The 16,473-nt window shown below is 39.5% G+C and overlaps 1 non-coding gene across 1 annotated transcript; it reads right to left on the minus strand.

Moving 5' to 3' along the window:
• Window positions 1-3,512: 3,512 nt before the first annotated feature.
• On the minus strand, window positions 3,513-3,585 carry TRNAR-UCG (transfer RNA arginine (anticodon UCG)). The gene has a single exon. It is a non-coding gene; the product is annotated as a tRNA-Arg (tRNA).
• Between the last annotated feature and the right edge of the window lie 12,888 nt (window positions 3,586-16,473).

Raw genomic sequence — 16,473 nt, forward strand, 5'->3', positions numbered from 1 at the left:
ATGTCCCCAGCAGGGAAAGCAGGGAGTCTTAACCACGGGACCACCAGGGAAGTTCCCAGGGAACAATTGTTTCTTTATTTTTGATTGGAGGGTAATTGCTTTACAGCGTTGTGTTGGCCTCTGCCACACATCGACATGAATCAGGTATAGGTATGTCCCCTCCCTCCTGAACTCCCCTCTCACCTCCCTCCCCATCCCGTCCCTGTAGGTTGTCACACAGCACTGGGTTGAGCTCCGTGTATCACACAGTAAATTCCCACTTGCTATCTATTTTACATAAGGTAATGTACATATTTCCATGCTATTTTCTCAATTCATCCCACCCTCTTCCTCCCCTACTGTGTCCACAAGTTTGTTCTCTATGTCTGAGTCTCTATTGCTTCCCTAAAAATAATTTCATTCGTACAATCTTTGTAAATTCCATATGCATGTGTTAGTATACAATATTTGTCTTCCTCTTTTTGACTTACTTCACTCTGAATAACAGGTTCTATGTTCATTTACTTCATTAGGACTAACTTAAATGCATTTTTTTTTAATAGCTGAGTCATATTCCACTGTATGTATGTACCACAATTTCTGTATCCATTCATCTGTCAATGGACATCTAGGTTGCTTCCGTGTTGTAGCTATTGTAAAAAATGCTGCCACAAACATTGGGGGTACATGTGTCTCTTACAAGTATGTTTTTATCAGGGTATATGCCCAGTAGTGGGATTGTTGGGTCATATAGTAGTTCTTAGTTTTTTAAAGAAATCTCCATACTGTTTTCCATAGTGGCTGTATCAATTTACATTCCCACCAACAGTGCAAGAGGGATCCCTTTTCTCCACATCCTCTCCAGCATTTATTGTTTGTAGGTTTTTTAATGATGGTCATTCTGAGCCGTATGAGGTGATACTTCATTGTAGTTCTGATTTGCATTTCTCTGAAGCATCTGCCTGCAATGCAGGAGACCCAGGTTCGATCCCTGGGTCAGGAAGATGCCTTGGAGAAGGAAATGGCAACCCACTCCAGTATTCTTGGCCTGGAGAGCCTCACGGACAGAACAGCCTGGTGGGGTACAGTCTGTGGAGTCGCAAAGAGTCGGACACAACTGAGCGACTAACAGACACACACACACACACACACACACACACACACACACACACACACACACACACAAGCATGATGAGAGAGGTTGAGCATGTTTGTTGGCCATCTGTATGTTTTCTTTGGAGAAATGTCTGTTTAGGTCATCCACCCAGTTTTTGATTGGGTTGTTTGTTTTTCTGGTAACGAGCTGCTTGTATATTTTGGAAATTAATCCTATGTCAGTCAGTTCATTTGCAATTATTTTCTCCCATTCTGAGAGTTGTTTTCTAATCTTGTTTATTGTTTCCTTTGCTGTGCAAAACCTTTTAAGTTTAGGTACCATTTGTTTACTTTTTAAAATTTCCATTACTCTAGGAGGTGAGTCAAAGAGGATCTTGCTGTGATGTATGTCAAAGAGTGTACTGCTTATGTTTTCCTCTAAGATCTTTTTACTTTCTGGCCTAGGGAACAACTTTTAAATTTCTCTTTTTAGTTCTTTTGGCAGTTACCTCCATATCTCTAAAATAATATGTTTATGCCATATTGTTTATGATTTATTTTTCTTGTTTATTTGTTATATTTTAACATGTTGTAAATATGGGCTTTCCAGGAGGCACCAGTGGTAAAGAACCTGCCTGCCATTGCAGGAGATGCAGGAGACGTGGGTTTGATCCTTGGATGGGGAAGATCCCCTGGAGGAGGGCATGGCAACCCACTCCAGTATTTTTGCCTGGAGAATCCCATGGACAAAGAAGTCTTGTGGGTTACAGTCCATAGGGTCACAAAGAGTTGGACACAACTGAAGCGATTTAACATGCATGCATGCAGGTATAAGTATATACATAAATATACATAACATGTTTATTTGTTATTTTTTATTATTATAATGTTTATGCTGTATCTTTTTTCCTTTTTAGCCACTGAGATATAATCGACATGCAATAAACTGCTTATATTTAAAGTGACCAATTTGTGTTAACATTTGTATATGCCATGAAACTATCACCACAATCAAGATAGTGACCATTACATCACGCCTGAAAGTTTCTTCATGCCCCTTTAAAATCAACCTTCCCCTTCTTTCTGCAGTCCCTGATCTGCTTCTGTCACTACAGGTTAGTTTTATTTTTCTATAATTTTAGATAAATGGAATTGTACAATAGGTACTACATTTTTGTGGCTTGTTTCACTGGCATAATTAATTTGAGATTCATCCATGTAGTTATTTGTATGTATAGTTTATTCTTTTTCATTGCTAAGTTGTGTATTCCATTGTATGAATGTAGCACAATTCGTTTATTCATCATCTTTTGATGGACATTAGGAGCTATTAAAAATACAGTTGCTATGAATATTTGTGCAATATGCTTCAAATATTTTCCTCTCTTTCCCCTCTTTTAGTGATCACTAATGTTGACTAATGTCCAATGCCCGGAGTGCCATTGTTTCATATATTTTGTCTGCTATTTTAATCCTTTCAGAGAGGATAGTAAATCTGACTCCTCTACTCCGTTTGACTGGAAGTAGAAGTGTATATTTCTTTAACATATTATAATCTTCCTCTAAGTGATGTTACACCATTTTATGTATAGTGTAAGAACCTCCAAAATAACTCTATTTTTTCCCTCTTGGCCTTTGTGCCATGGTTGTCATATATTTTGCTTCTACCTATTATAAATCCTTCAGTACATTACTTTTGTTTTCCTATTTCTTTACTTAACAATTTTAGATATTATCTGTTGATTTCTCTGATGGTGGATATAGACAGCCCACTGATCTTTTATCTCTGGCCATCCTTTCTTTCACTTCATTAAGATTACACCACTGTTTTTAGATTCTTTTTATTAGTTGCCTTTGTAACTATGTAAAATATAGCTTTGTATACTCACATCCTCATGTTTATCACTGACAGTGTCTCTTAACTCTATGCTTAGTGAGGTCAACATATGAATGTTCTTACCCTTTTCTTCATTGCTGTAGGCCTTCTCATCACAGTCAACTGCTTAATTTTAACTCATGATGTCAAGAAAGAACACAGGGACCTTGTTCTGCAACCAGATCCAAGTCTTCCTTTTGTCTGGCTTGTAGGTTGATTCCAGAAGCTAAAAATTGACCAACAGTGTTTACAACACTATGACTATGTAAAGATTGGTCACAGCTCAGCTACATGGTATACTATGATTGCATATCCTTTTTAGTAGTTGTGTGTTTCTTGGATTTCTAATTGTTTCCTCCTCCCCATTCCATTTCCTGCATTGCTGAGCTTTCTTTTTTTACAACTTTATGTTCAACTTCTTAAGGAAGGAAGGAAGGTAAAGTCGCTCAGTCGTGTCCGACTCTTTGCAACCCTGTGGACTGTAACCTACTAGGCTTCTCTGTCCATGGGATTCTCCAGGCAAGAATACTGGAGTGGATTGCCATTTCCTTCTCCAGGGGATCTTCCTGACCCAGGGATCGAACCTGGGTCTCCCGCATCGAAGGCAGACACTTTAACCTCTGAGCCACCAGGGAAGCCCCTGTCTTAAAGGTAGTATCAAATCTGTGAATTCATTCTGCTTATATACATTCTCTTCCTAGACACCTGTCTTTTGGAGGCCTCCTTCCACCAGCTCCAGATTGGACTCTTATGCCCTAGATTTGATGAAAAGCTGTCACCCTTGAGTCTTCCTTCCATTTTCTTTCTGATTGGGTTAATTATTTCTTGAACTTCTCATTTTTTGGTTTACTCTCTTACTTTGGTGGAACACTTCCATAGAAAGGGGATGTGGGAGGTAAATGTATTGAGTTCTTCCATGACATAGAATATCTTTACTCTCAAGTTTTCTCTCTGAATTTTGAAGTGTTCCATTTCTCATAGCATACAGCATTGCTAAAGAGTAGTTTGATGCCATTCTCAATTTTACAAAATACAATTTGTTTTTTTTTTTTTTTTTCTCTCTGAAAAGTTTTTGGACATTAAAACACTTTGATGTTCTGAAATTTTAACATTCTGTGACTGTCAGTCATTTTCCATTCAGTGTTTCTGGCATTGTAGTATTTTTTCCCTCCTTCTTTCTTCAATCTAGACACTCACGTGTTTCAGCTCAGAAATCTTTATTATTTCTTTCTTTATATTCTCCTCTCACTTTGTCTGCCTTCTCTGGAGCTTCTATTCATTGGACAGTAGCCTCTTGGATTATACTTCATAATTTAGTCTTTCATATTTTCAATCAATCCTTATTTTCTACTTTCTTGGAAACTTCTGCTTAAACTATCATATTTTTAATTTCAAAGAACTCTTATTCATTCTCGGGTCATTCCTTTTTTATAGCATCCAGTTCTTGAATTATAAGCTTAGCTTTTTTTCTTTCTGAGGATACTTTATAATTAAAATATTATTTTATACTAAATGTTCTTAAAATGTGCAAGTTTGTTTATATGGACAGTGAGTCTGAACACGTTCATGGACATACATTTCTTAAGTGTTGGCATTTGTAATATCTAGCAAGAGACATTATTTTTCCTCTTGGTAGATGTAAATTTCAGTATGAGCTGAGTTTTCAAAATATGGCATGCACATATTCAGAGTATATATTTTCTCACCCAACTAGACCAGGTACTGCATTGAATTAGTCTCAGTGAAATTTGTTTTCCTCCTTTCAGAAATTTTGGGGGGAGTCTTTTCCTTTTCACTGTACATTTAGTCTCCATGTTAGTAACTCATCTGAGTCCAAGTAGCCAGTATTGGAGTAATGTTTGATTGGAGCAAAGTGGGGAGATTTAGCAGCCAGGACAGAAATCTTGAAAGAGTTTGGAAGTTGATTGGTGTAGTCCCTTAGAAAACTCTTGAAATGTGGGTGCCGTGGGGGTAGGGGGGTGAAGGTCACTATCTTGGTATTTTGCCCTTCCTGCCTCTACCTTTCTTCTAAACAGACTAGTTGGGTGATCTGATTGCATGGTTATTCAGTTTTAAGAGTAAATGTGGATTGACAAACTATGCATCAAAATGTTAGCCATGTTTATTTCTGGATTTCAGGATGTGAGGCATTCTATTGCCTTTTTGTTTTAAAGTACATATTTGTATTTCTAACTTTTCTACAATAAGCACAATTACTTCTGTAATAAGAAAATATTGTTGGAATAGTGGTAAAGAATCTTCCTGCCAATGCAGTAGGCACATGAGATGTGGGGTTTGATCCTTGTGTTAGGAAGATCCCCTGGACTAGGAAATGGTAACCCACTTCAGTATTCTTGCCTGGAAAATTCCATGGACAGAGGAGCCTGGCAGGCTATAGTCTAGGGGATCCAAAGAGTCAGACGTGACTGAGCACACACACACACACACACATACACACAATAAGAAAATAATTTATTTTTCAGTCTTATTATGTAAGACTTTCTTCTGAATCTTCACTTACTATATTTTAAAAGTAGCAGAAAAAAATAAAGTAAAAAAAAAAAAAAATTTAAACCCCAGGACTGATGGCTATACCTAAGGTGAAAGAACTGAAGTCTACTTGGCTTGAGCCAACATCCTTAGACTAAATATGTCATGAAGAAGAGTGAGTGAGAGAAGTGAGTGGGGGTGAGAATGATGAGAGGCTATAGGGAAGGAGGTGGGAGAAGAGAGGAGAAGGGTCTTCAGTTGTACTCTTCTGCCTTTCTCAAAGCTCACAAATAATGGAAGTGTGACTTTGGGGGAAAAAAAAAAACCCAGCCTGGATTTGGAAATGGAATATAATTGAAATTGGACATCTGAACTTTGAGGATCACTGTAGTACATGCTAATGAGTTAGGTTTCTTGACCTGGTATAATACTTCGGAAGTAAGTTACCCATGTGGTTGGATGGTATGTGCGTCACTAACTGCCCATTTAAACAGGCAATTTTCAGGTCACCCATGCCACCCAAGCAGTCTCTGCTTTCAAGAGGGGTTTTGAGGGGAGGCTGACTTCTCCCTACTGAACATCTATTCCTCTGTAAAATCAGTAAATGCAATGTGACCTGTACCGAAGTTTTTACAGAGGCCAGACTTTTAAAATGCTGTCAAGACTGAACAGAATGTATAAACCACATCATCACAAAACTGCATTCATGAATGATCTAGGATGTGAACTAAAAGTAAAAGTTTGATGGGTTCTCAAGAGGATGAGAGCAAAACATTGGGAACTGACTTTTTACGTTTTTCCCCTTTGTTGAAAGAAGGATCAGTGTTATCCATCAGAGAGTTCTCTCTTTTGTAAAGATGCTTACAGTTCAGGGATTTGCAACTCTTGGCGTTATTAGGAAACACTTAGTTTTCACTTTCATGCATTGGAGAAGGAAATGGCAACCCACTTCAGTGTTCTTGCCTGGAAAATCCCAGGGACGGCAGAGCCTGGTGGGCTGCCGTCAATGGAGTCACACAGAGTCGGACATGACTGAAGCAACTTAGCAGTAGCAGTAGCAGTAGCAGTGGTTTTAAATCTTGTACCTTGAGGGGTTGTTGGGCTACAGTTCAGCTGTTTGAACCACACAACCATCAACTGGCCTCAGAGATTTATTTTAAAATTGTAACTCTAGAATATTTTAAAAGACTCTGAACCAATCTCTGTTTCAGAAAGGTCAAATTCCAGAATTGCAAAATTCAAGCTACAGTCTTTTATTGTACTTTTGAGTTAGTGATAATCACCAGAAATGAATTAACAATACCTAGTAATTAATCAAAGGAAAATGTATGACATACCTCTCAAATTGAGTCATGTTCAAGCTTATGACGAGCACAAAGATTCTCTGTCTCTTGTCCTATCTTCTTTTGTATTATCAATGTTGGGAACTGGCACGTCTTTCATTTTGCTGTATTCTAAGATCAAGAACTGAAATCACCCCTACCTCTCCTCAGCTACTCCCCAAAAACATCTATACTGGAACAGCAGAGTTTTTACCAACTTATTTTTAAGGATGGGTCACCTTGGTATAACAAAATTTTAAGATGTATAATACCATTAGCTAATGCGTGCTGCAGTCCATGGGGTTGTAAAAGTCAGACATGACTTAGCAACTGAGCAACAATAGCAAATGTTTTTGAGTGCTTATGCTGTACCAGTGACTATTGTTAAGTGTTTGACCTGTATTAGCTAATTTAATCTTCACAACAATCTGATCAGGTAATGTGGTTATGAATTGAATTGTGTCCCCCTTCTAGTGATACATTGAAAACCTAACCACCCCCCATGACACCTCAAATGTGACCTTATTTGGAGATAAAACTTTACTGAGGTTATCAAGTCACAGTGAAGTCATTAGAGTGGGCACTAACCCAGTGTAGTGTCCTTATAGAAAGGAGACATTTGAACAGAGACAGACACACACGGAGAAAGACAGCGTGAAGAGACACAGGGAAAAGGCAGCTATCTATTAGCCAAAGAGAATAGAGCCTTCCCTCACAGCCTCCAGAGGAAACCAATCCTGTTGACACCTTGATTTTCGGTTTTTCTAGCCTTCACAACTCTTAGACAATAAATTTGTGTTGTCTAAGCCATTCATGTTTGTGGCATGCTTTTATGGCAGCCCTGGCAAATGAATACACTGTCGCTATTATTATCACTCCCATTTTATGGTTAAGGACACTGAGGGGCAGAGAGGTTCAGTAACTGGCCCAAAGTTGTTCACCTGGTAAGAGGAATAGGGGCCCAGACAGTCTCGCTCCAAAGAGTCTGTTCTTGTAAATAGATAGATAGTCAAGCTTTCTGAATTCAATTATTGCAGACAGTGCTCTTGGGTTCATTGCTCCTTGGCCGCCTCCTTCCACACAATGCAGGGCACTCTTATGATGAACCATTGATTAAGGTGCACATCAAGTGAAACAAGGGCTTCCCTTGTGGCTCAGCGCGAATGAATTTGCCTGCTAATGAAGGAGATGTGGGTTTGATATATGGATGGGAAGACCCCCTGGAGAAGGAAATGGCAATCCACTCCAGTATTCTTGCTTGGTAAATCCCATGGACAGAGGAGACTGGTGAGTTATACTCCAAGAGGTCCGCAAGAGTCAGACACGACTTAGCAACTAAACAACAACAAAGTGAAACAAAATAACATAACAACAAGCACAAAAAGAATAATAAGCCCTTGTACTGAGCACTAATTACCAGTCAGATGTCATTCCAGCAACTGATTCTATTATAAAGAGTTTGGGTCTGTACCTCAGGAACCTGGGATCAGTGGGGGAGGCTGCCTGAAGGCCCAGAATCAGGGGATCCTACTGAGGCAGGGGTGGAAAACATGTATACATCTGGATCTTCGTCACATTTGACCTTCGCAGTATTGGCTAACACTGATTGTTGTTGTTCCGTTGCTCAGTCGTATCCAGCTCTTTGAGACCCCATAGACTGCAACATGCCAGACTTCCATGTCCTTCACTGTCTCCTGGATTTTGCTCAAACTCATGTCCATTGAGTTGGTGATGCCATCTAACCATCTCATCCTCTGTCGCCCCCTTCTCCTCCTGCCTTTAATCTTTGCCAGCTTCAGGCTCTTTTCCAAAGAATTGGCTAACACGGATAATCAGCAACTTCCTAATAATATTCAGGATTTCTATCTTCTCTTTTAAAAAAGTCCAAGAATCTGGCAGTACTAAGCCAGTATTTCTATAGGGGCTGTCACCTTGTTATATTAGGGGACACCTCTCTGCTGTGATTACAATAGACCTGATCATGTAAACAATCAACTTGGCAAAACTTTGTTTCTTAGTTTCACATCAAAATCTACATGTTGATGTAATTTAGGCAGCTCTTTTTAAGTGTGACCCAGGGATCCAGCTTCTAGCCTATGGTTCTGCCATATCCATTGCATCATTGCATGGCTCCTAAGATTTCCCCGAAAAAAGAGTACAGGATTGAACAAGAACTTTTTAATGGGTGAGGCATGGATATAGCATTCATTCCTTCTGTCCACATGATGCTAGTCAGGACTCAGTCACATGGCCCCACCTAATTACAAGGTAAACTGAGAAATACCGTCTAGCAGGAAGAAAACGAAATAGTTTGGTAACTGCACAGTAAACACAGATGTGTTCTCCAGTTTACCATAGTTTCCACTCAGCCTTCTTTGCTGACTTGTTATCTACCTGACATCTGTGGACATTGGGGTTTGCAGACTTTGACTTAGGTATTGAGAGTTGTAATGGAAATTACCGAAGTTTGGAATTACAGAGGACTATGTTAGAAAATTTGTTGGCCATGGTATTGGTTAAGATAATGGTGTCTTAAAGACACAGCAAAACACAGGTAGCTTAAATGAAATAGAAGTTTATTTCTCTCTCTTAAAGGGCTAATGTGGTAGATGATCCCAGGATGGAGGGCAACTCTAATCCATGAAGTCATTCAGGAGCCCAGGTTCCTTCTGTCTTGTTGCTCTGCCATCTCCTGAGGTGTTAGTCTGGTCTCTGTGATTGAAAATGGTCCATCACCACCACTGGTGGGAAAAAGAAAAAAAGGGACTGGAGGGCATGACCTGGAAATTAATAACATTCCTCTTTGCCACTCATATCCCACTAACAAAAACATAGTTATATGGACCACAAAGCTTCAAAGAAGCCTGCAAAATGTGAACCTTCTGCTGACCAGCCACATGCCAAGCATAACTTGGGAAATTATTAAGAGAAGAATGCTGCTGCTGCTACTAAGTCACTTCAGTCATGTCCGACTCTGTTGCGACCCCACAGGTGGATACAGGGGGTCAACTATCAGTAGACCACAGTCACTATTAGTGTGGCTTTAGAAACATACTTGATCTCTTCATGTCCCTTTAATTTGTTTCTTGATCAGTAAGAAGGTGATAAAAGGACCTTCCTGTATGAGTTAAGAAAATGTTTAGCTACAATTAACAGAAAACTCACCCACAGAAGATTAAACAAATAGAACTTTAATTTTCTTATATAATAAATGATCTGAAGGTAGGTTTTTAAATAGGTTGATGTTTAGGAAAATATTTATGATTTTTTTTTTTTGGTCTTTTTTTTTCATGGGACCAACCAAGAGAGTTGCTCGAAGGCAAGAAGAATGGGAAAGAGGACAGCACTATCTGCAGCTTTCACATTAATCAAGATCAGCAAAAATCTTACCAAGCTCCAGTGCTTTCAGTGAATGACAAACGCATATGATCTCAAAACAATTACTTAATTGCTCTGAACCTCAGTTTTCTCATTTATTTATATCAGATGCTAATACCTCTCTCATGGGGATGTTGTGAGAATCAATGAAATAATATTTTTAACATGTTTGGAACACTTCCTGGTATATGATAGGTGCTCAACCAAGGAAAGGAATTGTTATCCGAGAAAAGAGAAAGAGCATCACCTTTGACAGGTCTATGTTGGAATCCTGACTCCAATCCATGTGATTTTAGGTTGTTTACCCTCTTTGAATCTGTTTCCTCTTCTTGAAAATTGGGGATAATAATACCTTCTTTATAGAGCTGTTGTGAAGATTAAGTGGAATTATAGATGCTAAGCACCTGGCTCAGAAGAGCAGTTCTTTCAAAGGTAAATCAGGAGCCACCCTGGATTTATGTGGGGTGAGTAGGAGACACCTGGATATCTTGGGTGTGTATGGCTGGGCTAGCTTCTTCTGGGGCACGCACAGCAGACTGGGGCCAGGTAGTCATGATGAGAAGAGCATAGCCCCAACACAGAGGCACTACTGGAAAGTGGGAAAGCCAAACACAGGTCTGGTCTGTCAAAGAAGCAGAAGTCTACTGGGCATATACCCAGAGGAAACCATAGTTTGAAAAGACACATGCACCCCCAATATTTATTGCAGCACTGTTTACATTAGGCAGGACATGGAAGCAACCTAAATGTCCATCAATAGATGAATAGATAAAGAAGATGTGGTAAGTATATACAATGGAATATTACTCAGTCATTAAAAGGAATGGGTCATTTGTAAATGAAATTGGGTCATTTGTAGAGATGTGGATGGACCTCGAGACTGTCATACAGAGAGAAATAAGTCAGAGAGAGAAAAATGAATAGCATGTATCACCACTTCATGGGAAATAGATGGGGAAACAGTGCAAACAGTGTCAGACTTTATGTTTTTGGGCTCCAAAATCACTGCAGATGGTGACTGGAGCCATGAAATTAAAAGACGCTTACTCCTTGGAAGAAAAGTTATGACCAACCTAGATAGCATATTCAAAAGCAGAGACATTACTTTGCCAACTAAGGTCCGTCTAGTCAAGGCTATGGTTTTTCCTGTGGTCATGTATGGATGTGAGAGTGGGACTGTGAAGAAAGCTGAGTGCCAAAGAATTGATGCTTTTGAACTGTGGTGTTGGAGAGTTGAGAGTGGTTGAGAGTCCCTTGGACTGCAAGGAGATCCAACCAGTCCATTCTGAAGGAGATCAGCCCTGGGATTTCTTTGGAAGGAATGATGCTAAAGCTGAAACTCCAGTACTTTGGCCCCCTCATGCGAAGAGTTGACTCATTGGAAAAGACTCTGATGCTGGGAGGGATTGGGGGCAGGAGGAGAAGGGGATGACCGAGGATGAGATGGCTGGATGGCATCACAGACTCGATGGACGTGAGTCTGAGTGAACTCCGGGAGTTGGTGACTGACAGGGAGGCCTGGCGTGCTGCAGTTCGTGCGGTCACAAAGAGTTGGACATGACTGAGCGACTGAACTGAACTGAACTGAACTGAACTCGTATATATGGAATCTAGAAAAATGGTACAGATGATCTTATTTGCAAAGCAAAAGTAGAGACACATAGGGAACAAACATATGGATACTAAGGGGGAAAGAAGAGGTGGGAGGATTTGGGAGATTGGGATTGACATATATATACTATTGGTACTGTGTAGAAAAAAGATCATTAACGAGAACTTACTGTGTAGCCCGGGGAACTCTACTCAGTGCTCTGTGGTGACCTAAATGGGAAGGAAATCCAAAAAAGAGGGGATATATGTATACATATAGCTCATTCACTTTGCTGTATGGTAGAAACTAACACAACATTGTAAAGCAACTATATTCCAATAAAAATTAATTTAAAAAATTTTTAAAAAGGCAGAAATCTAGCAGCCAATTCACCCTCTGCTTTGCTCAAGGCAGAGACTGCTATCTAGATAAGTTTGAACAGGACTGGTTACCTGACTAAACAGGAGGCTGGGCCTTTCTCAGCCAGACAGCAGTGGTGAGCTCTGATGGCCTGGAGATGACTGGCAAACCCTGATAGGGTCGTGCAAGCAGAGGGCCCAGGGCAAGGCTCCAGGGGAAGCCTTTAGCAGGGTGCCCAAGTTGCTGTGTTGGGGCAGGGGGATGTGACTGAGGTATGCCTCAGTAATTACAAGGAGGTTGGGAGGTCATGACTGACTAAAGACTTCATTTGCTGGGGGCAAATTTGACCAACTAAAGGAAGAGGGCCTCCCTCCCCATAACTCCAGGGAGGAGCTTATTGGGGAAAGAGATATTAAAGGGACAAGACTAAATATAGTCAGTGTTTATCCCAACCAGTCAGCTTCCTTCCTTTCCTTCCTTCTTTCCAACACCTTTGTTGGTATATCAGTTATGTACCATGAAATTCATTCATTAAAATGTACAATTCAACCGTTTTTAGTATTTCAGAGTTGTGCAACCAATACCACTATCTAATTCCAGAGTATTTTCATCACTCCAGAAAGAAAACCTGTACCTGTCAATAGTCACTCCCTATTCGCTTACCCACACCTCAGCCTGGGAACTATTAACCTACTTTTTGAATCTATGGATCTGCCCATTCTGGATAATTCACAGAAATGGAATCGAACAATATTTGGTCCAGCATGACTGGCTTCTTTCACTTAGCAAAATGCTTTAAAGGTTCATTCATGATTAACACCTATCAGTATTTCATTCCTTTTTAATGTTGAATAATTTCCCCTTGCATAAATATATTGCATTTTATTTGTCCACGTAACGGTTGATGGACAGTTAGGGTTTTCCCCTCTTTTTGGTGATTACGAAGAACACTGCTATGAACATTCATGTGTAAGTTCCTATGTGGACATATTTTCATTTTTCTTGGTAATAGAACTGCTGGGTTATATGGTACCTCTACATTCAGTCTTCTGAGGTACTGCCAGAGTGTTTTCCACAATGGCTGCACTATTTCGCATTTTCACAACTATATATGAAAATTTCAATTTCTCCACATCTCCACCGAAAAGTTATTGTCTGTCTTTTTAAAAACTAACTTTTATTGGAGTATAGTTGACTTATAATGTTGTGTTTCTGATATGCAGCACAGTGTATCAGTTATACGTATATCCATTCTTTTTAAGATTCTTTCCCCATATAAGTCATTACAGAGTATTGAGTAGCGTTCCTTGTGCCATACAGTAGGTTCTCATTAGCTACCTATTTTATAAATAGTAGTGTGTATATGTCAATCCCAATCTCCTAATTTATCCCTCACTCTCACTTTTCTCCTTTGCAACCATAAGTTAGTTTTCCACATCTGTGATTCTATTTGTTTTGTAGATAAGTTCACTTGTACCATTTTTAAAAAAGATTTCACACACATAAGCAATATAATATGATATTTGTATTTTTCTATCTGATTTACTGTCTGTCTTTTTGAATTAGTGGTTCCAGAGTGTTACCTCCTAGCTGTTTTTGATTTGCATTTCTCTGATGCCTACAGATGTTGAGCATCCCTACCTTTTCTTAAGCAAATGGAGATCCTTCTGTAGGAAATGCATGGAGATTAAGCAGTTTTTGAGGGAGGGACGGGATGAGCCCCACTGCATCCCAGAATGACTTCTGAGACAAAACTTGTGCTCAGTTATTCAGAGAAGAACCAAGAAGAATTGAAAAGGGGGTGTTCTGAGTCCGCTGACAATTTGCCTCTAATTTCCCAACTTGGATTATAGAGATTGTTTTCTCTCCCGGAGTTGAAAGATGGAGGTTCCTGCTCTAAGTGGAAAGTTGCTCTAAAAGGCAAGATGGTTAGCATAGCCAAATATTCAAGTGTTAAGGCTGCTCCATTTGACTTTGCTGGAAACAAGTTTTATGAACAAGGCCAGGAATTCATCAGGTGCCTCAGCAAGCCTTAGGCAAAAAAGATTTAGTGTTTAGAGCTCTGGTTTCCAGCCTCTTGCTGAGTTCTCCTTTCCATGAGCACAAACTGGTAATTAAAGACCCCAAATGGGTGGAAGTAAGTGAGCAAAGAGTTTCATGGTCATTTCTGTAGAACTAGATGGAACTGCTTCCTCTTCCTCTAGTGCTAAGGTCATCAACAGGCTGCCTCATTCCATGCCCTACCCTCCCACCCCCTTCCTGCAGGACAGAAAATGAACTGTTTCACTAGTGAGCTCTGTTTTTAAAAAGCACTAAGCCCACCACTGCCTCCTCCCCCACAATTCCCACTTTTTCTCCTCTCTAACCGTAAAACAAGGCAGTAGGCCTGAGATCTTCGGAAATCTTGTTTTAAGTGCTTGTCATGAGGAATTCTCTTTGGGCTAGTTTCAGAAACTAGAAAGAAAAAAAAAAAAAAAATCCTCCCCCTCTGCCTGGGAAGAATAGGGAAAAGACGAGACTGAACTCCTCTGGAAGAAGCAATAACTCATGGCTTGGCTGGCTGTTCTTTGAAGTGGGAGAACCTGGTATTTTCTGAAAAACCACCACTATTTCAAACTGTATTCTAATAGCCCTCTGGTGGGGAGGTGGGTGGGGAGCATGGGAACTGGTTTGCAGAGGGAAGAGTCAGTTGTCTGAAAGATCTGCTCCTTTGAAATGCCTGAAGTTATTTTCCTCAAGGAACGAATGGCTAAGTGGAATCTGGCTTTCAGATTTTCAGCAACTTTTGTAGCTTGGGTGAAGACCACTCATGTACTTAAATAATAATCTGTAAGGTCTATTGCATTCTGTGTCTGTTCTGGGTAAGTTCCCAGCCATGAAAGGCATGAGTCATGCTCTGTGGAGAAGGGAGTTGGCTCTATCTCTCATTTTGTTGGTCAAAGATGAGGAATGAAGGTGGAAGGGATGATTCTAAAAGTTAGGAAAGGAAGTTAAACACATACATATGTTGCAATATAGGACCAAGAGATGTACTGATGTGCTTTTTTGTGACTTGGAGTGAAAATTTGGTTGTGGTGAATAAAAGAGGACAGGAAAAGAGCTTTCTTCTGGAGTGTTCTTGGGTGGGTGGGAGATGGGTAGGGGGGAAGACCAATGGTATCAGGAGAACATATCTTTGTGCTGATGACTGGTATTCTGATGGAGGAATGAATTGTACCATCCCTAGACTAGCTCCGAAGCTATAAATTTTCCTAGGACCAAGAAGCTGTTTTCAATCGAAAGAATTTTTTAAATTGCTTGTTATTTTTTTTTCCGCAAATGTTCCTCAAACACTAACAGTTGACTACTCACTTCTCTTTTTGGGGTGAAGGGATAGAAAAGGAGAGAGAAGAGGCAGTGGAGAAGCTGCAACCAGTTTGTCATCCTGGTGTGATCTAGGAATCCAGAAATCAAAACTTTCCTGGTCGTCATTCTATTATAATTAATCCTTTTGGATTCTTAGAAGGATTAAGAAAATTTACATAAAATTTTTTCTTCGTCAAACTCACCCTGTTAATCTCCTTGCTGGAGGAAATCCATAGTCTCACTGAAAGTTAATGAGCTCTTAAACTGAAAACTGGAGTGTGTGTAACATATTTGTAGCATTTAGCATAATTATGTGGGAGGTTAGAATGCTGCAACTATACTGGTTATTTAAAAATAAAACTCTTTACGTGCCAAAATTGATATAAAAGCATTCCTCTGCATGAATAAGAAAATAAACACAATATTCTGGAAGAGGCTGTATAATCTTCTGGTAAAGAATTGCCTCACTGAAGAGAGACATTAATGTATATATTACATCTTCCACGGAAATCCAAGACAATTTGTTTGAAAAATGAGATTTGGAAAATTAAATAATTTGCATAATTATTAACATAGAGACTTAAAAATCGTAAAAAGATACGTTAAGTTGCTTATCTATACCTATTATACAGTTAGAGACCATAGTTTTAAAATCAAAAGCTGGGCACATCACTGGTACATTGCTTGAGAGCCTACAGTGTGCCAGGTACTGTACTAGTTTCTGGGTCTATAATGATGAACTACAGAGTCATCCAAGGGTGAAAAGAGAGCAGAATTTTTTAAGTGTAAACTGCCCCAGAAAATAGATGACTGATTGCTGTAATTACACATTGTGACTTGTTAGACATTGCAAATTTTGCTATGTCCCTTGATTGAATTTAATGAGTAACTTTTTTCATGTGACAAAATATCAGTGTTTATACATAGGTTTCCACAGGTGGTTTATGGGCTTTCATTAATCTCTAGTCCCTGAAGCTTGCAATTTAGAAATGGCTTGCATTCCACAAGTTTGTTTACAAGTCACTTGTTTGGTGGTT

Source organism: Capricornis sumatraensis, chromosome 1 (genome assembly GCF_032405125.1).
Source record: "Capricornis sumatraensis isolate serow.1 chromosome 1, serow.2, whole genome shotgun sequence".
NCBI classification, from domain to species: domain Eukaryota; kingdom Metazoa; phylum Chordata; class Mammalia; order Artiodactyla; family Bovidae; genus Capricornis; species Capricornis sumatraensis.